Source organism: Schistocerca serialis, chromosome 3 (genome assembly GCF_023864345.2).
Source record: "Schistocerca serialis cubense isolate TAMUIC-IGC-003099 chromosome 3, iqSchSeri2.2, whole genome shotgun sequence".
Classification (NCBI taxonomy): Eukaryota; Metazoa; Arthropoda; class Insecta; order Orthoptera; family Acrididae; genus Schistocerca; species Schistocerca serialis.
This window is the reverse complement of record NC_064640.1, coordinates 457,085,578-457,109,866: the sequence shown is the minus strand read 5'-3', so window position 1 is coordinate 457,109,866 and position 24,289 is coordinate 457,085,578.

Sequence of the window (24,289 nt, the reverse complement as noted above, 5' to 3'; positions counted from 1 at the left end):
TTTTCCATTTCCATAATATTGTCCTCAAGTACATTGCCCTTGTATAGGCCCTCTATACAGGGTGAGTCACCTAACATTACCGCTGGATATATTTCGTAAACCACATCAAATACTGACGAATCGATTCCACAGACCGAAAGTGAGGAGAGGGGCTAGTGTAACTGGTTAATACAAACCATACAAAAATGCACGGAAGTATGTTTTTTAACACAAACCTACGTTTTTTTAAATGGAACCCCGTTAGTTTCGTTAGCACATCTGAACATATAAACAAATACGTAATCAGTGCCGTTTGTTGCATTATAAAATGTTAATTACATCCGGAGATATTGTAACCTAAAGTTGACGCTTGAGTACCACTCCTCCGCTGTTCGATCGTGTGTATCGGAGAGCACCGAATTACGTAGTGATCCAAAGGGAACGGTGATGGATCTTAGATACACAAGAGACTGGAACAGCGCATTACGTCCACATGCTAACTCCTTTTTGTTGGTCTTTTTCACTGACGCACATGTACATTGCCATGAGGGCTGAGGTACACGTACACACGTGGTTTCCGTTTTCAATTACGGAGTGGAATAGAGTGCGTCCCGACATGTCAGGCCAATAGATGTTCAATGTGGTGGCCATCATTTGCTGCACACAATTGCAATCTCTGGCGTAATGAATGTCGTACACGCCGCACTACATCTGGTGTAATGTCGCCGAGGCTGCCACAATACGTTGTTTCATATCCTCTGGGATTGTAGGCACATCACGGTACACATTCTCCTTTAACGTACCCCACAGAAAGAAGTCCAGAGGTGTAAGATCAGGAGAACGGGCTGGCCAATTTATGCGTCCTCCACGTCCTATGAAACGCCCGTCGAACATCCTGTCAAGGGTCAGCCTAGTGTTAATTGCGGAATGTGCAGGTGCACCATCATGCTGATACCACATACGTCGACGCGTTTCCAGTGGGACATTTTCGAGCAACGTTGGCAGATCATTCTGTAGAAACGCGATGTATGTTGCAGCTGTTTGGGCCCCTGCAATGAAGTGAGGACCAATGAGGTGGTCGCCAATGATTCCGCACCATACATTTACAGTCCACGGTCGCTGTCGCTCTACCTGTCTCATCCAGCGAGGATTGTTCACGGACCAGTAATGCATGTTCCGTAGATTCACTGCCCCGTGGTTTGTGAAACCCGATTCATCGGTAAACAGGTAGAGCTGCAACGCATTCTCTGTTAATGTCCATCGAAAGAATTGCACTCGATGATTAAAGTCATCACCATGTAATTGCTGATGTAGCGACACATGAAACGGGTGAAAGCGGTGACGATGCAGTATGCGCATGACACTACTTTGACTCAGTCCACCGGATCTCGCAATGTCCCGTGTACTCATGTGTGGGTTCATGGCAACAGCAGCTAACACACCAACTGCACCCACTTCTCCTGTGACGGGCCTGTTACGGACCCGTTTGCGTGCTACGACCATACCTGTTGCATACAGTTGGTGGTAGATGTTTTGCAATGTGCGGCACGTTGGATGCTCTCTGACCGGGTACCGTTCTGCATACACCCTGCAGGCTTCAGCTGCATTTCGTCGACACTCGCCATAGATGAGTATCATCTCCGCCTTTTAAGAGTTCGAATACACCATGGTCACAGTTCCTACAACACTACACTATCACAGACGTCTGGTAACACGGTGTACTACAGTTGGTCTGCGTGCGGAGACGAATGCAGAATAACAATAGCAGCAAGCGCTACATGCGGATACTGCAACAGCTAGACCAAACCACAACAGTGCACTACAGCCACACTCGTAAACACGGTCGTCATCGTAAACATGTCCCTGCAGATGATGCTCGCCGACCGTGGCCCGTGTTTGTTACAACACGCAACTGAACTAGGAGGTTTCAAGCGTCAACTTTAGGTTACAATATCTCCGGATGTAATTAACATTTTATAATGCAACAAACGGCACTGATTACGAATTTCTTTATATGTTCAGATGTGCTAACAAAACTAACGTGGTTCCATTTAAAAAAGCGTAGGTTTGTGTTAAAAAACATACTTCCGTGCATTTTTGTATGGTTTGTATTAAACAATTACACTAGACCCTCTCTTCACGTTCGTTCTGTGGAATCGGTTCGTCAGTATTTGATGTGGTTTACGAAATATATCCAGCGGTAACGTTAGGTGACTCACCCTGTATACTCCCTCCACCTTTCTGCTTTTCCTTCTTTGCTTAGAACTGGGTTTCCATTTGAGCTCTTGAAAATTGTTGTGTCTAGGCAAGACAGCCTAGACACAATGAGAGGAAGCCGAGAGGCACGCGCTAAGCTAAAGCCGGATGCGTGAGGTCTGAAACAGGATACGTAATGAAGGCTATAACGAAAAGTACGTAGCTTCGGGAATACTTAACTTTAATCCATCCTTTTGGTACATCTGGAGATTGTGGCGATACAAGTGAGACTCTTTAGATACATGCAATGTTACTAATGGCGCCTTGCTAGGTCGTAGCCATTGACTTAGCTGAAGGCTATTCTAACTATCTGCTCTGCAAATGAGCGAGGCTTCGTCAGTGTGCATCGCTAGCTACGTCGTCCGTACAACTTGGGCGAGTGCTAGTCCGTATCTCGAGACCTGCCTTGTGGTGGCGCTCGGTCTGCGATCACACAGTGGCGACACACGGGTCCGACATGTACTAATGGACCGCGGCCGATTTAAAGCTACCACCTAGCAAGTGTGGTGTCTGGCGGTGACACCACAATATTCATACAAGTGGTTCTCTTTTCTCCAAAGGTCTCTTTACTTTTCCTGTAGGCAGTATCTATCTTACGCCTAGTGAGATAAGCCTCTACATCCTTACATTTGTCCTCTAGCCATCCCTGCTTAGCCATTTTGCACTTCCTGTCGATCTCGTTTTTGAGAGGTTTGTATTCCTTTTTGGCTGCTTCATTTACTGCATTTTTATATTTTCTCCTTTCATCAATTAAATTCAGTATTTCTTATGTTACCCAAGGATTTCAGCTAGCCCTCGTCCTTTTACCTACTAGGTGCTCTGCTTCACTTTCTGCTTCTGTCTCCTGGCCCCCAGAGGTGCTGCCTTCACTACTTCATCCCTCAGAGCTACCCATTCTTCTTCTACTGTATTTCTTTCCCGCATTCCTGTCAATTGTTCCCTCATGCTCTCCCTGAAACGCTGTACAACCTCTGGTTCTTTCAGTTTATCCAGGTCCCATTTCCTTAAATTCCCACCTTTTTGCAGTTTCTTCGGTTTTAATCTACGGGTCATAACTGTGGTGTCACCGCCAGACACCACACTTGCTAGGTGGTAGCCTTTAAATCGGCCGCGGTCCGTTAGTATACGTCGGACCCGCGTGTCACCACTATCAGTGATTGCAGACCGAGCGCCGCCACACGGCAGGTCTAGAGACACTTCCTAGCACTCACCCCAGTTGTAGAGCCGACTTTGCTAGCGATGGTTCACTGACAAATTACGCTCTCATTTGCCGAGACGATAGTTAGCCTAGCCTTCAGCTACGTCATTTGCTACGACCTAGCAAGGCGCCAGTACCAGTTACTATTGATGCAGTAAAACATGTACCGTCAAGAGCGATGTTCACCAATTATGGATTAAAGTTAATATTCCAGCAGCTACGTACTATTTTTGCTAGTCTCATTTTCCTGACCTGTTCCAGACCTCACGCTAGCCTGCGTGAGCTTATACGCGTGCCTTTCGGCTTCCTCCTAGTGGATTGGCTGTCTTGCCAGTCCACAACAATAACCAATAGATTGTGGTCAGAGTCCACATCTGCCCCTGGAAATGTCCTACAGTTTAAAACCTGGTTCCTAAATCTCTGTCTTACCATTATATAATCTATCTGATACCTTTTAGTATCTCCAGGGTTCTTCCATGTATACAACCTTCTTTCATGATTCTTAAACCAAGTGTTAGCTATGATTAAGTTATGCTCTGTGCAAAATGCTACCAGACGGCTTCCTCTTTCATTTCTTACCCCCAATCCATATTCACCTACTACGTTTCCTTCTCTCCCTTTTCCAGTTACCCATTACTATTAAATTTTCGTCACCCTTCACAATCTGAATAATTTGTTTTATTTCATCATACATTTCTTCAGTTTCTTCGTCATCTGCAGAGCTAGTTCGCATATAAACTTGTACTACTGTAGTAGGTGTGGGCTTCGTGTCTATCTTGGCCACAACAATGCGTTCACTATGCTGTTTGTAGTAGCTTACCCGCATGCCTATTTTCCTATTCATTATTAAACCTACTCCTGCATTACCCCTATTTGATTTTGTGTTTATAACCCTGTAGTCACCAGACCAGAAGTCTTGTTCCTCCCGCCACCGAACTTCACTAATTCCCACTATATCTAACTTTAACCTATCCATTTCCATTTTTAAATTTTCTAACCTACCTGCCCGATTAAGTGATCTGACATTCCACGCTCCGATCCGTAGAACGCCAGTTTTCTTTTTCCTGATAACGACGTCCTCTTGAGTAGTCCCCGCCCGGAGATCCGAATGGGGGACTATTTTACCTCCGGAATATTTTACCCAAGAGGCCGCCATCATCATTTAATCATACAGTAAAGCTGCATGCCCTCGGGAAAAATTACGGCCGTAGTTTCTTCTTGCTTTCAGCCGTTCGCAGTACCAGCACAGCAAGGCCGTTTTGGTTAGTGTTACAAGGCCAGATCAGTCAATCATCCAGACTGTTGCCCCTGCAAACACTGAAAAGGCTGCTGCCCCTCTTCAGGAACCACAAGTTTGTCTGGCCTCTCAACAGATACCCCTCCGTTGTGGTTCCACCTACGGTACGGCTATCTGTATCGCTGAGGCACGCAAGCCTCCCCACCAACGGCAAGGTCCGTGGTTCTTCGGGGGAATAAAGCCTTAAAAACCATCATATTCATTTTGAAACACTTGTTATTTGGTGAGGAGGCGTACGTTTCTGTTTAAAAGTACAAGCCATACGTTTCGTAAACTTTTGATGAAGTTGCAAACAGAATAGCTTATACGAATACCATGTGCTTTCTTTCCAAAGTTTGTGAACAGCGTCTTGTATTAGGTGTAATGACGTCTTGTAGCAGGCATAGAAGTGAAAGTGTATGTGTGAATATTGTTAATATATTTTTAGTACACCAAGCAAGATTTAGATATCCAGTGATGAATATTTTCAGGAGAATAATATGAAAATTTAGTTAATCGTATTCGCGGTAGAATTCTATCTGCAGGACCCATCAAGGCTCTGACCGACAACATACACTGAGGTGACAGTCACGGGATACTGATATGCACATATACAGATGATGGTAGTTTAGCGTACCCAAGGTATAAGAGGGCAGTGCATTGGTGAAGCTGTCATTTGGAATCAGGTGATTCATGTACAGAGGTTTCCGACGTGATTATGGCCGCACGATAGGGATTAACAGACTTTGGACGCGGAATGGTAATTAGAGCTAGACACACGAGACCTATGATTTTGGAAATCGTTAGTGAATTCAATATTCTGAGATCCAGTGTCAACAGTGTGTCGAGAATATCAAATTTCAGATATTACCTCCCACCATGGAGAACGCAGTGAGACGAGCGAGAACGATGGCGTTTTCACAGAGATGTTAGTGCCAACAGACAAGAAACACTGCTTGAAATAATCACAGAAATCAATGTGGGACGTACGACGATCGTATCCATTAGGACAGTGTGGCGAGATATGGCGTTAATGGACTATGGCAGCAGACGACCGAAGGGAGTGCCGTTGCTCACAGCACGACATCGCCTGCAGCGCCTCTCGTGGGCGGGTGACAATATCGGTCGGGCCCTAGACGACTGGAAAACCGTGGCCTGGTCAGACGAGTTCCGATTTCAGTTGGTAAGAGCTGATGGTAGGGTTAGAGTTTGCCGCAGACTCCACGAAGCCATGGACCCTAGTTAACGTGGTCTTTCTTAGGCGATGGTCAACAGAAAGTACAAATTTAAAAAAAGTCATGGCACTGTGCAGTCTGATATAATGTTATTTTATTTTGCACCGGTTTCGGTTTTAAACCATCAGCAACGGCAGGAAAATTATCAAAGATGTATAACATGTCATACATGATTACTAATAAGTTATCACAAGAAACCATAACTGCCAAGATAATATAAAATCAAAAATTGTAATCAGATAAAAATATGATAATGAAATGTGAGGAGGGTAACACAACACTCAGCCCCCGAGCATGTATCTATCTGCTGGTGAGAAGTTGAAACAAATCAATCGCCAGCTTTTAAAAACCATATTCACGCTGTAACAATCTCAATCCGTCACGTGAAAGAAACGGGCTTACCGCGCATACTTGTGAAAGGGCAGAATTCTGAGCTGCTATTGGTTGCAAAGCTAGAGGAGTGATGCCTTATACTGGCGGGTGCATATACAAAGTTCAAATGCAAAATATTCCAAAACGTTTACGAGAGTACTTGATCAGATCGAATTCAGTTCAGTTCGGACGAATTATTTTGTAATTTTGTGGCCAAGCTCGCCACTGATCCCCGGCGAGTTTTCGATGCGCTGTACAATCTGGTACATCCAGGCGCGCGAGCTACAGCGGAGATGGTCGCTGCCAAAGTAGTGTGGCCCGGGCTGCAAACAAAGTCGGCCGTGTACACGTATGTGTCTAACATGTCACCGAAGAAAAACTGTAAGGCATGCGTTCGCACCGATTGCTCACTTTCCCACACCGATAGGAAGGTTTTTGGGTCTCCATGTGGACATTGTCAGCCCACTGCAAAGCTCTGCAGGACAAACGTATTTGTTAACGACCATCGATCGTTTTACAAGGTTGCCGGAAGTTGCAAAACTTACCGATATATCAGCAGAATCGGTGGCGAAACAATTGGTGCACAGATGGTTCTCAAAGTTTGGCCTACCACATGGTGCTACCAAACATCGGGGAAGGCAGCTTGAGAGCCAACTATTCAATGAGCTCATGTTATATGTCTGCAACCATCTTCGTACGACAAGCTACCATACTGCCAGTAATGGCATGGTGGAAGGTTCTCATCGCACACTCAAGACGTCGCTAATGTGTAGTTCGTCAGAGTGGATTCCAGGGGAGTTAATTTTGCCAGACTCCACACAGCAAATGGAACCACAGTCCTGTACACAGTTTGCACAACGGCTCAGTAATCGAATGAGGAACACTCAATCAGACACGGTAGACGAGAAGTATTCGTGCACAAGGACTCAAAAACAACGTCCCACGTGTAGCTTCGGGATGATGCAGTTCGTTCCCCACTTATTTCGCCGTATGCTGGTTCCTACAAAGCGATACAAAGGGGAAGCCACATCTTCAAAATCGATAAACACTGAAAACAAGAAACGATTTCCATTGAGAGGCTCAAACCACTATACACTATACCCCTTCTTGCTCAGACCGAGACATCGCTTTCTGAGGAGGAAACAGACAAGGCGACGCACAGTCCACGGAACAGGAGACAGCAGACATCTAACCCGATACTTTAGCCACCAGACAGGAGCAACCTACACCTGCAATCACCGTTTACACGAGGATCTGTCGAAAAGTAAAATGCAAGTTCCTTCACATGTCGGGAGCAACTCGCTTAAAAAAATAAAAATAAAAAAAGGGGTGAGCTGATGTCGCGACATCAAGGAGACGCTGCATCACAAGATGTGAATTTCTCTTTAGAGTGTAAAAGGATTATCTTTGTCACTGTCGGCGTAGTAACTCGTGTTGATTCTCTTATATTTGTTCTTCGCAGAGTGTGTTTTTGCGAGATAGAAAGAAGATAGTTATTAGAAGTAACCCTTTGTATACTTCCACAATAAATACATATATGGTGAGTTCCAAAATCCTTTTTTGGAAATATATAAATATGGAAGATGCCTGTTGCCGTTCATCTGTAGTTAGCAGTATGTTTTGTGAGAAAGGGGCAAGATGAGTTTAGCACAAGCGATGTTTTCTAAGACTGTGCTGATCCATGGACAGAATCTTTTTGGTCTCAATGAAATTTATTATATTTGAACTGCCGAAAAATATGAAATTCCGAATTTCTATAGCGGTAATTGCATCATTCATTTCCTGAAATAAATGACGAGAGGGTGGTTCTAAGTAGCAAGGCAAACTGCTTTCATGGTGCACTTTTGATATCAAATTCATATCAAATCAATTATTCATATTAATTAATTGATTAATTAATTACCCCCACAGCCTGATGACGTCATGGCTTTCCCCTAGACAGCACGTGGGACCCTTCCCCTGTACCACTCCCCTCCCCTCCTATCCTCTCCCCTCCCATCCCCCACATCTGGAAATGGCGGGAAATTGAAATTTTGGCGGGAAATTCATAAAAATGGCGTGAAAAATAATTTTAGTGGCAGGAATATCAAATTTTGTGTATTCACCTTGAGGTTCAGGGACCAACTGACGTAGTTCAGAACCACCATCAGAGGGTACTATTGGCCCTCCCCTTCTTCCCACTTTCCACTCCTCTCTTTCTCTCCCCCAACCTCTTCCCTCCTCTCCCCCATCTAGTAATTGGCAGGAAAAGGCCTCAGTCTGTACTGGACCTCCGGTTAGGACAGACATAAGTATTTATTTTGTATGCAGTGTGAAATATTGTTTATTTCAGAAATTTGAGTTGTACGGAGGTAGCTGCCATTGATTAAGCACGAGACAGTAACTCCATCCAGTGTCATCAATAAATGCTGTATGTGGAGTGTATATTTTCGCTATTAGTCTAGCACTAGAAAATTGCTCCAGCCAGTCTAGCCAATAGTCCTGTATGGAAAGGATGGGTAATAATGTTAGCGCAGCAAAATGTCGCCAAAGTATAGGGGAGTAGCCTTCTGCCAATCTACAAGTGAATAGCTGCTGCTAGGAGGAACATAAGGATGGGTAATAATATTAGAACAGCGACCCACTGTCCCAGCATCCCCGTTTTTCTCCTTTATTGTTATTTATACCCCTGCCCCATGTGGTGGCCAGGTGAGAGGGGAGGTGGGGAGGGGGGGTTGGCAGCAGCACAATTCGCTGCTCCCTAGTCCAGAGACTGTATAAAAGATGAATTTTGCGCATGGGAATAGGAAACAATTGGAGTTAAAATATACGAAAAAGGGTAGTTTGATGAGGCATATTTGCCTAAAATCCACATATAATTAAAATGACTCTTGACAAACACGTATCACATGAACTCTGGTAGCACAAAGAGCACAATTAAAAATGGCATTCACATTATGAAAGCCACACGGGACAATGGCACTGGACACACACTGCACTTTCGTAATGTACACTGCAAGCACCAGAACACAACAGAAAGTAACTGGATTAAAATTGGGACATTCCAAGGGAGAGGAGGTTGGAGAGGAGGGAGAGAGGAGAGAGAGAGGAGAGAGAAAGAGAAAAGGGTGGACGGCAGAGGAGGGGGGGCATGAAGGGGCACAAGGGGTGGTCAGCAGAGGAGGAGGGTAGGAAGCATGTAGCACACCAAGGGGCAGGAGATGGGGAGAGTGGTGAAGGGCACAGCCCAGGAAGGAGAGCAAGGACTGGGAAAAGAGAAGTGAGGAGGACAGGGTGTAGGACACAGCAGAGGGGGAGAGAAAGGAAAGGGAGCCCTAGGAAGGGGGGATAGGAAGAGGATGGTCAGAGTTGGAAGGAAGGATAAATATGGGAGTGAAGCACATCATCTGGAATGGGGAGACACTGGAAGTTTCTTTGGGAGGAGAGGTGGAGGATGTGGAGATGGAGAGAGGGTGGGAGACATTGGAAGAAGTGTGGCAGCAGGTGAGGAATGGAGAGGAAAGGAGATACCAGGGGTTTAGGGGAATTGAGGTGGTGGTTGGTGTAGAGTATACATATGTGTTCAAGGTAAAGATGATATGGCAAAGGGATGAGGACGTAGAGAATCCTTGTGGGGGCCAGGAGACAGATGCAGAAAGTGAAGCAGAGCATATGGCCTTCAAGGATTTGGAGGGCTTTATAGAATCTAGGAGGGGGCAGAGATCCAGGCAACACTGGCATAACAAAAGATGGGACAGATCAAGGATTTGTAGGTATGAAGGATGATGGAGGGATGCAATACCCATGTCCGACCATACAGGAGTTTGTGTGCTTTGCATTGGAGGATAAAGAGATAATGAGTCCAGGTGAGTTGACAGTCAACAGTGAGGCCAAGGTATTTTAGTGTGGGAGTAAGTTGGATAGGACAGCCATAGATGGTGAGGTAGAAATCATGTAGTCAGTGGGAGGGGTGGTACCTCCTATTGATTGCCTGGGTTTTGGAAGGATTGATCAGGAGGAGCCATTGGCTGCAACAAATGGTAAACTGGTGTATGTGGGTTTGGAGATAGCACTGGGGCAGTTGAGGGGTAGGATAGAGGGCAAGAAAAGCAGTGTCATCATCTTATTGAAGGAGATGGACAGGTGGGAGTGATTTGGGCATATCAGTGGTGTACAGGAGATGGAGAGGAGAATGGACGGAGCCATGGCGCACATCTGTGGTAGGGTAGAAGATATGGGAATTGGTATTATGGATGGTGACATAGGAAGAACGGCAGGAGAGGAAGGAGGCAATGAGATGGATGAAGTTGATAAGAAAAGCATAAGTCTGGAACTCGAAAAGGAGCCCAGAATGCTACGCATAGTTATAAGCCTTCTAGAGGTCAAGGGAAGAAAAATAGCAGGAGTTAAGTTGGAGGGAGAGGAGATGGGTAAGGGTGAATAGCTGGTCATCGGTGGAGAAGGAAGGCTGGAAACCACACTGAGTAAGAGGGATGAAGTGATGTTGAGTTAGGTGGTGATGGGTACAGTGAGAGAGGATGGACACTAAGACCTTACTTAACGTGGAAGTGAGGCATATGGGGCGATAGGAGGAGGGGGTTTGTTGAGTTTACGGAACAACAGGATGCGGGAGGTCTTCCATAGCTCAGGGTAAATGCCAGCGGAGTGGATGGTGTTGCACAGGATGGCAAGGATGGTGAGGAAGGAGAGAGGCCATTCCTTGAGGTGATAGTACGTAACCAAGGGTGATGTTGCGTATTTACAGAGGATGAGGTTAATGTTGTGTGCTGTGATAGGAGTGTTAAATTCTGAGGGTGGTAACTGGTCCAGGTACTGGAAGCTGGGAGCAAGTGGCGTGACAGTGGTATTGGTGCAGTCAATGACACACAGGAAGAGGGAGTAATCAAAGCGAGGGTCATTGGGTACTGAGAAGACTTCAGAGAGGTGGGAAGCAAAGTGGTGAACCTTACTGAGCTTGACAGGGAAGAGGCAGTTGTCATGGAGGTGTGGGTAATGCAGGGTGGGATGGCTACCAGTAAGGCAATGGAAGGCGGACCAGTACTTTGATGAGTTGACAGGGAGTGCGGTTTTGAATCATGTGCATGTAAGGCACTAGTCCCGGCATTTCTTTGCTGTCAGAAGGTTTCAAAGTGTCATTATAATTGCCAAAGGAGAAGAAGTGTGCCTTGGTCGCTAGTGTGGAGGATGGAGCAGTAGAGCCATTGGGATTTACAGATGAGATGACTATGGCCTGTAGGGGGAAGGGTAGGATGGTGGGGGTGATAGGTTTGGTTGGAACGTGGGCCACCAGAGCATGAGAGATTGTCTTCTTTAGGAAGGATAAGATGTGAGCGATATCATCAGCATGCTGGAAGGGGAGGGAGTGGCTTTCGACCTGGGTGTTGATGAATTCCCAGTAGGCATTCCAACTGGCATGGTGGTTGTTGTAAATGACTATGGGAGGGGCGATGGGGCAGGGAGCTGGGGGAGGGGGAGGGCAAAGGTGGTGGGGAGAAGGACTAGGAGGTGGTCACTGACAATGGGATCAAAGATTTCTGCGATGATACACCCAAGGAGGTTGGGGGAACTGAGGACAACATCAGGGGTTGTATTACTTTTGGGACAGGTGTGCTGAGGGAGGGGACAAGGTCGTTTTAGAGAGTGGAAAGGAACTGACGCTACCTCCGGAGGGTGCAGGGTCGTGGCTATGGATGTTAAGGTCTGTGGCAGTCATGTACATGGAGAAGGTGTGGTCAGTATGGGAGAGGAAGTCATAGGGGATGGGAGCAGCAGGACTGACTATATGGTGGAACAGCTGAAAGTGGGGGAAAAAGACGTGAGGATAAGATGTTTGGTAGGGTCATTGAGTAGGGGTTGTGGCTGGAAGGGTATATGCTTAAGGTGGCCAATAGACACCCCATCTCGTGCTAAGGAGCAGCGATTATCAGTATGGTGATGGACATAGGGAGAGGTGTAGAAAATGTGGTGAAGTTGGAGGAAGGTTTCATTGAGGATGAAGGTGTCAACCTGGTGCTGGGACAGGGTATACATGAATAGAGGCTTATTGATAGAGAGGGAGTGGATGTTTTGATAAAGCGTGTCACTGTCATCACACCAGGATGGAGATAAAGGAAGTGGAAGGGGGGGGGGGAGCAGGACACTTAGACGATGGTATTGAGGTGGGTAAAAACAAAGTGGGCTTGGTTGTGGGAGAAGGTGGTGTAGATGTTCAGGTGAAAAACGGTACGGGTGGTGAGGGAGATCTGCTGGAGAGTGTGTGAGCGTTGGAGTGGATGGGTTGATCAGTGGAATGAACAGGGATGGTGAGCTCTAGTTTGCTGGGAGGGGATTCTGCGTTACATTTAGAGGGATAGGTGGGTTGGGCTTCATTACATGCATTACTTGAAGGAGGGGAGGCGAGGCTGGGACACTATTTGAAGAAATGAGAGGCTTTGCAGTGGGACAGGTGGGAGAATTTTTATAGGCAAAGGTAAGGTGATCATTGTAGACCTGGCACTTAAGGCACCAGTAGGACTGGGGAGGGGAGTGGGAAGGGTCAGCAAGGTGGCAGCGGTTGTAGGTAAGGGCTCCTCTGGTGAGTAGGTGGTCGATGGAGGAGAGGGATTCCATGAAGATATGCATGAGTAAGGTGGGTCCGGAGTCATTGTAAATGGGCTGGGCAGAACAGATTTCAAGGGCAGTTTGGCTGTTCAGTTTCACCAAAACCTCCACCTCCGTGAACATGGGTTTGAGCTTCAGGGTCACGGCAGTGAGGGTTGGAGGATGATAAGGGGATTGGAACAGGTAGGGAGAGGAGGGGGATAAGAAAGGGTGTAGGGTGTAAGGGTGGTGTGGAGGTCAAAGGTGACACAGGAGACTGCTTTGAGGAGCTCGGTGTGGAGAGATGGATTGGGGGAATTGGTGAGGACAGAGTCCTTGTAGGGAGTGAGTTAGAAAATGGGGGAATTGGGGAAGTATTTGCGGATTTCTAAGGTGAGGGTGCAGGTGTTGAGGAACTTGTGGTTGGGGCAGGAGAGAAGGAAGCTGTGCATGGTGGAGGGTTGGGATACAGGAATGGGAGTGTGGGAGTGGTATCTATGGGGGACTCAGATGGGGTGGGGGCTGGTAGTGGTGTTTTGGTGGAGGGGGGGGGTACAAGCTGGGTTGCCACTAGAACATTTAGGGTTTTTTTGGTGAGGGTAGCCTGGGAAGGTGGATGAGGGATGGGTTGGAGTGAGAGGTGACTGGAGGCAAGCCCTTCTTGGGGTAAGGAGTCACCAACATGAGGTGGTGTTAGTGACTCATCTAACTTGGCTACTGTGGCCCAGCAGTATGTGACCTAGGTGAGTGAACAAGTTGCTGGGGTTTTAGGGTAGCTGAAGAGGGGGGAAACCCTTGAGGAAAAGTGGTAGGGGTGGGAGTGGGAGTGGATTGATATATGTGGGATACAGTACGGAGGAGGAGGTAAAAGGGGAGGATACAGTAATGAGGAGAGGCTGGGCATAAGTAGGGAGTCAGAGGAGATACTCCATGAAGTGAGGCTGGGGGCAGGCGAAGAGGAGATGTAGATAATGGTGGTTGTTGTGGTGTCTATGTTTAAATGGAGATGAGTCTACCAGCGATGGATGTCACCAAGGTAGGAAACGAAATCGATGAGTAGGGAGACGACAGAGCAGACCGAAGCAGAGGAAGATGAAGAAACAGCACAGCAACAGTGACAGCAGACACCGAAGTGGTGGCAGTGGTGGTGATTGCGATACGGTGCAGAGTAGGGCCACTGAGAGCTTCCAACCAGCGGATAGGTACTAAGAGTAACCCATTCGACAAATTCTTCCATGGGAAAGGAAGGATTCCAACCCTCTGGATGCTAGCGTGCCTTTTTTTTCCTTTATTGTATTTTAATCCCCCATCAGGGGCGGGTTGGCAGCAGCATAGGCTCTGCTCTTCAGCCGAGAGACAGTAAGTGTGTAACAGGAAGACATTTAGAACAACATAAAGGACAAAACATGATGGAAGATAGATATAAAAAGGGAGAACATAATGGAAGAGAGCATACAGAAGGGAGTGACTGTAAAAATGGAGATGTTGTTGTTGTTGTGGTCTTCAGTCCTGAGACTGGTTTGATGCAGCTCTCCATGCTACTCTATCCTGTGCAAGCTTTTTCATCTCCCAGTACCTACTGCAACCTACATCCTTCTGAATCTGCTTAGTGTATTCATCTCGTGGTCTCCCTCTACGATTTTTACCCTCCACGCTGCCCTCCAATACTAAATTGGTGATCCCTTGATGCCTCAGAACATGCCCTACCAACCGATCCCTTCTTCTGGTCAAGTTGTGCCACAAACTTCTCTTCTCCCCAATCCTATTCAATACTTCCTCATTAGTTACATGATCTACCCATCTAATCTTCAGCATTCTTCTGTAGCACCACATTTCGAAAGCTTCTATTCTCTTCTTGTCTAAACTATTTATCGTCCATGTTTCACTTCCATACATGGCTACACTCCATACGAATACTTTCAGAAATGACTTCCTGACACTTAAATCAATACTGGATGTTAACAAATTTCTCTTCTTCAGAAACGCTTTCCTTGCCATTGCCAGTCTACATTTTATATCCTCTCTACTTCGACCATCATCAGTTATTTTGCTCCCCAAATAGCAAAACTCCTTTACTACTTTAAGTGCCTCATTTCCTAATCTAATTCCCTCAGCATCACCCGACTTAATTAGACTACATTCCATTATCCTTGTTTTGCTTTTGTTGATGTTCATCTTATATCCTCCTTTCAAGACACTGTCCATTCCATTCAACTGCTCTTCCAAGTCCTTTGCTGTCTCTGACAGAATTACAATGTCATCGGCGAACCTCAAAGTTTTTATTTCTTCTCCATGAATTTTAATACCTACTCCTAATTTTTCTTTTGTTTCCTTTACTGCTTGCTCAATATACAGATTGAACAACATCGGGGAGAGGCTACAACCCTGTCTTACTCCCTTCCCAACCACTGCTTCCCTTTCATGTCCCTCGACTCTTATAACTGCCATCTGGTTTCTGTACAAATTGTAAATAGCCTTTCGCTCGCTGTATTTTACCCCTGCCACCTTTAGAATTTGAAAGAGAGTATTCCAGTCAACATTGTCAAAAGCTTTCTCTAAGTCTACAAATGCTAGAAACGTAGGTTTGCCTTTCCTTAATCTTTCTTCTAAGATAAGTCGTAAGGTCAGTATTGCCTCACGTGTTCCAGTGTTTCTACGGAATCCAAACTGATCTTCCCAGAGGTTGGCTTCTACTAGTTTTTCCATTCGTCTGTAAAGAATTCGTGTTAGTATTTTGCAGCTGTGACTTATTAAGCTGATAGTTCGGTAATTTTCACATCTGTCAACACCTGCTTTCTTTGGGATTGGAATTATTATATTCTTCTTGAAGTCTGAGGGTATTTCGCCTGTTTCATACATCTTGCTCACCAGATGGTAGAGTTTTGTCAGGACTGGCTCTCCCACGGCCGTCAGTAGTTCCAATGGAATATTGTCTACTCCGGGGGCCTTGTTTCGACTCAGGTCTTTCAGTACTCTGTCAAACTCTTCACGCAGTATCGTATCTCCCATTTCATCTTCATCTACATCCTCTTCCATTTCCATAATATTGTCCTCAAGTACATCGCCCTTGTATAGACCCTCTATATACTCCTTCCACCTTTCTGCTTTCCCTTCTTTGCTTAGCACTGGGTTTCCATCTGAGCTCTTGATATTCATACAAGTCGTTCTCTTATCTCCAAAGGTCTCTTTAATTTTCCTGTAGGCGGTATCTATCTTACCCCTAGTGAGATAAGCCTCTACATCCTTACATTTGTCCTCTAGCCATCCCTGCTTAGCCATTTTGCACTTCCTGTCGATCTCATTTTTGAGACGTTTGTATTCCTTTTTGCCTGTTTCACTTACTGCATTTTTATATTTTCTCCTTTCATCAATTAAATTCAATATTTCTTCTGTTACCCAAGGATTTCTACTAGCCCTCGTCTTTTTACCTACTTGATCCTCTGCTGCCTTCACTACTTCATCCCTCAAAGCTACCCATTCTTCTTCTACTGTATTTATTTCCCCCATTCCTGTCAATTGCTCCCTTATGCTCTCCCTGAATCTCTGTACAACATCTGGTTCTTTTAGTTTATCCAGGTCCCATCTCCTTAAATTCCCACCTTTTTGCAGTTCCTTCAGTTTTAATCTACAGGTCATAACCAATAGATTGTGGTCAGAGTCCACATCTGCCCCTGGAAATGTCTTACAATTTAAAACCTGGTTCCTAAATCTCTGTCTTACCATTATATAATCTATCTGATACCTTTTAGTATCTCCAGGGTTCTTCCATGTATACAACCTTCTTTCATGATTCTTAAACCAAGTGTTAGTTATGATTATGTTGTGCTCTGTGCAAAATTCGACCAGGCGGCTTCCTCTTTCATTTCTGTCCCCCAATCCATATTCACCTACTATGTTTCCTTCTCTCCCTTTTCCTACACTCGAATTCCAGTCACCCATGACTATTAAATTTTCGTCTCCCTTCACAATCTGAATAATTTCTTTTATTTCATCATACATTTCTTCAATTTCTTCGTCATCTGCAGAGCTAGTTGGCATATAAACTTGTACTACTGTAGTAGGTGTGGGCTTCGTATCTATCTTGGCCACAATAAAGCGTTCACTATGCTGTTTGTAGTAGCTTACCCGCATTCCTATTTTCCTATTCATTATTAAACCTACTCCTGAATTCCCCCTATTTGATTTTGTGTTTATAGCCCTGTAGTCACCTGACCAGAAGTCTTGTTACTCCTGCCACCGAACTTCACTAATTCCCACTATATCTAACTTCAACCTATCCATTTCCCTTTTTAAATTTTCTAACCTACCTGCCCGATTAAGGGATCTGACATTCCACGCTCCGATGGAGATAGAAATCTAAAAAATTATCTAAATCTAAAAAATTATTTTACCGAAAAAATCGCACACTGTAAGGATTAAAAGAACATAACGTGAAGTACAGCCAGAGTGTAAAAGCTGCAGAATGAGTAAAACAGCCACACAATGGGTGGCATAGCACAGAAAAATCAGAGATAGCAAAACTATATACAAGTCAAGCATGTGATTGAAGCCACAGCACTTGACGTGACTGTAGAACGGCACTGAAAAAAAACACTGACACAGCACACTGATGATGAAGAACAAACTGTGAGGATCTGCCAGGGATAGGGATACAAGGAGAACGGAAGGAAGGGTGGGGGAAATGGGCGTTGCTAGAGGGGGCGAGCAGCATGCTTGTTTTTCTTTAGTGTGACTTTATTTCCCTGCCCCATATGGGCAGAAGAGGGCTGGCAGTGGCACAATCCGCCATTCTTCAGCCAAGTGACATGTCAGGTAATGAAAGGAGAAAACTATACATATAAAGGCAATAAAAAGGGTGGCATAAAAACAGGATAAGTGGAGACAATGGGGGTTAAAATATACACTCACATGGAGATGTTCATTGTGGAACAGTTGAAAAAGTCGACATAAAGTTAAAAGACACAGTTGGTGATTCGTGGAGAATATAAAATACACTGGAATCGCACACACAGGTTAAAAGTTGGTCACAGTATTAAAACACTCCAGAACGAAGACGCTTTAAAACCACTGTAAGAGATGAAGCACACACAAAGCATAATAAAAACTGCCAGGAGGGGCCTGCTAAGGGAGAAGCCTGAGAGGAGGGAAAAAGGGGGGAGAGCAAGGTGAAGCAGGGGAGGGGGTGGGATGAAAAGGAAAGGGGGACTGGGGGCGCACCAAGAGGTAGGAGATGGCTGGAGTGGGAGATGAAGAGGGAAAACAAGTCATAAGGGTGTCCATAGACACAGAAGGGGTGCACTGGAAAGGGAGGGGAATGGAGAAGGGAGGAAAATCACTCCGGGGAAGGGAAGAGGAGGGGAGAGGGAGCCCTGAGAAGTGGAAGGGGGGAAGGTAGGGTTAGAGTTGGTAGGAAGGGCAGATGTCAGGGTGAAGCTCATCATCTGGGAGGGGTAGTAGCTGGTAGTTGCATTGGGAAAGGAGGTGGAGGGTGTGGAGATGGAGAGAGGGTGGGACACAATGGTAAAGGCATGGCAATGGGCTGGGGGTGGAGAGGAAGATGGACACCAAGGGGTGGGGGGCATTGAGTCAGAGGACGATGTACAGATTGCGGATGTGTTCAAGGAAAAGAAGAAGGTGGGGGAAGTGGATGAGGTCGTAGAGGATGTGTGTGGGTGATGGAAGGTAGATACGGAAGACGAGGCAGAGCGCGTGGCGTTCTAGGATTTTGATGGCTTTATAGAATCTGGGTGGGATGGAAATCCAAGCGATGCTGGCATAACAAAGGATGGGGTAGATCAAGGATTTGTAGATGTGAAGGATGGTGGAAGGATGCAGTCCCCACGTCTGGCCAGATAGGAGTTTCAGGAGGTGGAGTCTATTGTGGGCTTTGTGTTGGATTATAAGGAGATGGAGAGTCCAGGTGAGGTGGCGGTCAAGGGTGAGGCGAAAGTATTTTACGGTGGGAGTGAGGTGGATAGGATGACCATAAATGGTTAGGTAGAAATCTTGGAATTGGAAGGAGCGGGTGGAGCGGCCTATGATGATTGCCTGTGTATTGGAGGGGTTAATGCGAAGGCACCACTGGTTGCACCATGTGGTGAACTGGTCAAGGTGGATATGGAGGGTGCATTGGGACTGTTGAATAGTAGAATAAGACACGAAGGCAGTGTCATCAGCACACAGGAAGAGATGAGCAGGTAGGGAAGGTTTCGGCATATCAGCAGTATACAGGAGATAGAGGAGAGGGGAAAGGATGGAGCCTTGGGGCACGCTGGCAGTGGGATAGAAAGTATGATAGTTGGAATTGTGGATAGCAACATACAAGGATGACTAGAGAGAAAGGAAGCAAATTGATAGGGAGAGCATAAGTCTGCAGTTTTGAAGAGAAGCCCGGGATGCCAGATGTGGTCGTAGGCATTCTGGAGGTCGAGGGAAACAAAGATTGTGGAGCGATGGGATTTTAGTTGGAGACAAAGAAGATTGGTAGGGTTAAAGAATTGGTAATTGGCTGAGGAGGAGGATCAGAAGCCACACTGGGTAATGGGAAGGAGTTGGTGCTGGTTAATGTGGTGATGAATACGGTGGTAGAGGATGGACTTGAAGACCTTCCTGAACACGGAGGTGGGGCAATGATAAGAAGAGGTGTCAGAGGGGGGTTTGTTGGATTTAGGGAACAGCAGGACATGGGAGGTCTTCTACAGGTCAGGGTAAAAGCCAGTGGAGAGGAGGGCATTGTACAGGGTAGCAAGGGCAGCCAGGAAGGACAGTGGTATTCCTTGAGGTGGTGGTAGGTAACACTGACGAGACCAGGGGCGGTGCTGCGTTTGGAGTGGAGAATGAATGTGATGTCGGACGAGTGTGATGTGTGTGGTGATGGGAGTGTTTGTCTGAGGGGTGACTGATCCAAGTACTGGAAACTAGGGGCGAGCGGTGGGAGAGAGATATCAGTGTGTACAAGTAAAGTGGGGCAGAGGGAGTAAACAAAATGGGGATTGTCAGGAATGGAAAAGATCTTGCATACGTGGGAAGTAAAATGGTTAGCCTTACAGAGGTTGCAGGGAAGGGGCGATTGTCGTGGAGATAGCATACTTGTGGTTTTTTTTTTCCTTTATTGGATTTAGATTCCCCACCAAAGAAGGGGCTGGCTGGCAGCAGCTTAATATGCCGCTGTTCAGCCTTCGGAAGAGTTAAAAACATAATGAGAAGATAACAGACAATAAAAACAGGTGATAAAACGGTGACTTTTTAAAAACTGTAAAATGGCGGAAAGTTGTGGAAGTTAAAACATAAAAACATAAGGTTGGCGATTAAGACACAAAGTAAGCAGACAGGCACAATTAAAAAACATGGAAACAGTCTTGTTTCTGTTCGCAACACGTATAAAAGGGATAGCACAAAACTGAACACACCACTCCCTATATATAGGACTCCTGTAGCGACATTATCTGGGAAAGAAACACACTTATACCTATTTACGAGTTGCAAGTCGCATCCTAGGCAACAGAAACAAGGAAATACATTGCACAACATTTTTTATGAATGTACTGCACATTATCTTACCTGAACAAAACGTCTGAAGATGGAAAACGAAACTGGCTACTAACCTCCAGCCTAGTCCAGTGCGATCTATCGAGAGTATTATGTACCAGAAGAGCTGGCCAGCCGGCGAGCTACCGCTTGCAACAGCCGTAACCCTCGACTTCCTGTTAGCAGACCCCCTTCTGACCACTCCTGCTGCTGACCATGGAACAATGCAGTGTGACTCAGACTAACTGCAGTTCCAACACTAACTCACACTCATCAGTTGAAAAAAATCCGAAACAGGGATGTTGTTTTGTCAATACAGCTCAAACTTTTCATGCAAAACGTATAGTCTTCTCTTTTATACTAGATATTTTCGAAGATGATTTTTTCCCTCCACGCTCCCTTTCAATTCTAAATTGGTGATCCCTTGATGCCTCATAAAATGTCCTACTGTCGCATCCGAGGCATGGGTTTTGCCTAAGATTGAGAGACACAGTTCGCAACCACAACTTAGCTGGTTGGCCTTAGTGTGAGGGAGACTTTGACCTAAGAAGTGGCGATAAATGATGTGAAGGTAACAAAAGGCTGGGAGATAATTAAGAAACTCTCTAGAACGTTCAACAATCTGAAGTTTACTAGAAAATGGGCAGACTGAACCCTACAGCTCTGGCGGAGGTCTGTCCTATGAGCGGCCAAGTCTGATACAGAGACGGCGTAATGACACTGTTGTTCCGTCTACTCTTAGGAAGCGATCCACACTAAAATCAGAGTCCCACAGCTGCTGCCTATCGAAGCCTGCCGACTACCTCCTCACAGCCTCGTACATCGACTGCCTCTTCCGACTAAATCCCTGTCCCTCCAACTCTGTCTACTTTTTTCTCGGAGCGTCTTGCTGCAGATTTTTGTATCATTTTCCCTTCGACCCCGCCGGCTATTGCCTTGACGTAATGTCGAGGGCAATTTTCCTCCTTATTGGCTGTTATTGTGCACTATTCTTCACCCATTAAATATTCATAACACCGTCTCATTAAACATTCGTGAATATAAGGTATTAACACATTGAGACAGTTACATTAACTATTCATCTCTTAAGTTACACTTTGCTATACATATTTTTACAATTTGCTTTCATTTAACGCCAGTTCCTAAATAAGACTGCCTTGTCCTGGCCGTTTCCTCATCTTTCATAAATCACCACATCTTCAGTCTCTTTAGTGCTTCGTCTTTTAGTTAAACTCTTTTCTGGGTACTGGTTAAAAATTGTTTCTTATACACACTTTACCGCAACAATAATTATTGTCAAAGTATTTCCGTATGCTTTTAAAACATTCCTGAACGCATTTACAGTGCTTACAACAACATGTTACTATAAAAAAATGGTTCAACTGGCTCTGAGCACTATGGGACTTAACTTCTGAGGTCATCAGTCCCCTAGAACTTAGAACTACTTAAACCTAACTAACCTAAGGACATCACACACAGGATTCGAACCATTATTGGGTCCCATGGTGGTTCCTTTAAACATAGTAACGTTAGGCCTTCCTCTTTTGGCGCTATGTACACTCTTTGACATAAAACTCGACCGGCGGCCGGCCGCTTCAGAGGCTAAGTCCGCGCCGATCGCGACATGGGACAAAAAAACTGGCCAACTCGCTAATTCTCTAAGTCCGGTTATCTGCACAATCTGGCAACACTGCAGACTGCTCCACTTCCTTGAGGAAAACTTGTCCCATGATAGAGATATCCTAGGCTGATTACGCCTGTGATCTAGCGGTAGCGTGCGTTGTTTCTGTTCGTAATGTCAGTGGATCGAGAGCCGCTGGCATAAAATATTTTTATAGCCTCTTCTGTCTGAATGCTGAAGACGTGAATGTAATGGTAGTGCAGATTCAATCTATTTCGCTTTCTAACACACCGATATCAAAATTTTATCCAGTAACGATTTTGCGGCAGATTTCCTGCAGACTGTCCTCCTCTGGACGCCGTATGCGGCAAAGCTCCGGGATCCATTTGCAGGCTACTGGCAGCGGCCGTGGCGACAGCAGCGGCGCTGCACTCCCCCGTTCTTTATCGAAAGCGCCTGCTACCGCTCATCGCTTTTGATGATTTAAAACGTTGTATTATTAAAAGTTGCTCCACAGAAAATTTCTACGATTTCCATTCAGGCTCAAAAGCAACGGAGACAGACGCCCTGTTTAGTAGGCGGGTATTATATTACATTAATCGGCAAGAGCTGAGTATGGCCTGAAATTAATTTTATAGACTGGGACGAAATTAAACCACCTCACTACATTCGATGAATTTATAAATGCTTCATACCTCGTTTCTTTTCCTTTCAAACTCAATTATTTGTGCAACTTTTGGTCAAAGTTCGGATGTTTTCGTCAAGCCGGGGTGAGCGTCTGTGGTGTAAAGTGAATTACAGTTCTTGTTTCATTCCTTATAGTAACTCTATGCGATAAACTGTGTGAATACCTTGCAACGCATGCTCTGTAGCAGTGCAGGAACATTGCACATTTGGAGTTCCATGTATGGGTTCATGAAGTATTTAATGTTGATCAGAAGTGATAGTTAAGGTCATCAGATATAGATCAGAAAAATTTGTTATTTTGGAGGTTTCAGAGAACGGAAAGGAATTGCTAACGCCGGTGTTAGAAAACGTCTACAGTTAAATGCTACTGCAAAAATTTAGAAGAGGGGAACTATACTAATCAACATGTGCACGTCATAAACAACCTTCTGACATGTTAGACCTATATGACGAACAAAACTCAAATTTATATCGTTGACAGTCGCTTTGAATCTTTTCAGGATCTATTTTACAGTGAAGCACCTTGGCATTTGCAAAGCAGACATCCATGATAGTAACTTAATTTACTAAGTCGAAATCGGACGAAGATTGATGTTTAAAGGCATTCTTCAGATTTCGTATAAAGAATTTTTACTAGCAGCTTGCAACTCCATTAATTAAAATGGAAAATAAAAGGTTGTAGTCAGCGGCTTCCACCGAGATCGGAACTGCTATGTCATACAGTACGACCACCGCAAGGCACAAGGGAACCTCTTTTTTTTTATTTTGCTTTTTTTCTTTTACTTATTTTGGCGATTACCCCTTTTTTCTCTTTTATTTTAAAGCCCCTTAGGAAAATGGCAATAAAAAAAGAAACTAAGTGCCACCGCCACTTTTCATCCTATAACAAAAATAAATAAAGCTGGTCCACTTCAGGCGTTGGCTCCTGACTAAACCTACTCCAAGAGCTGCCTATATACCAGGGGAAATATAGGAATTCAAGGCTAGGGCTATCATTACAAACAAAACAAAATCTTCCTTTTTCTGAATTTTATTATTATTTTGATTCTTTTTGTTTATTTTTGTTGTGTAATTGATCAGACGCCTTCTGCGCCCCGCTGGTAATATGTTGAGTCACGTCTTCTCGAAATTGGTGTGTTCCGTTCAGTAGTTCAGAAATGTTCATTGGTTCAAACTGAAAACCTTCTTCACTCTTGGCTTAACACATTCCAGCTGCGAGGCGGGTCGTGGAAAGCACTCCCAAGGAAGTTCGAGAAAAATTGTCTGTATTTTGGGTGGCGGACAACGACATAATGACGGTCGTTGAGGTATGTCCAAAAACCGAGTACAGAGTCTACAGTTTGTCCAAATAGGTAGTGAATGGCATGTCCGCGAATCCAATTCACAGCATTGGTCTTTGTCCGAGGAAAATAACCACGTCCCGGAACTAATAATGAAAGGGGAGTATTCCGATTCAGAATGTCCCGCGTTAGAAAAGCCACAATATGACGAATAACCTCTGAGCTAACGACACACTGGCGACAAGAGACGGACTATAGTCACTGCGATGTTGCCTGAGC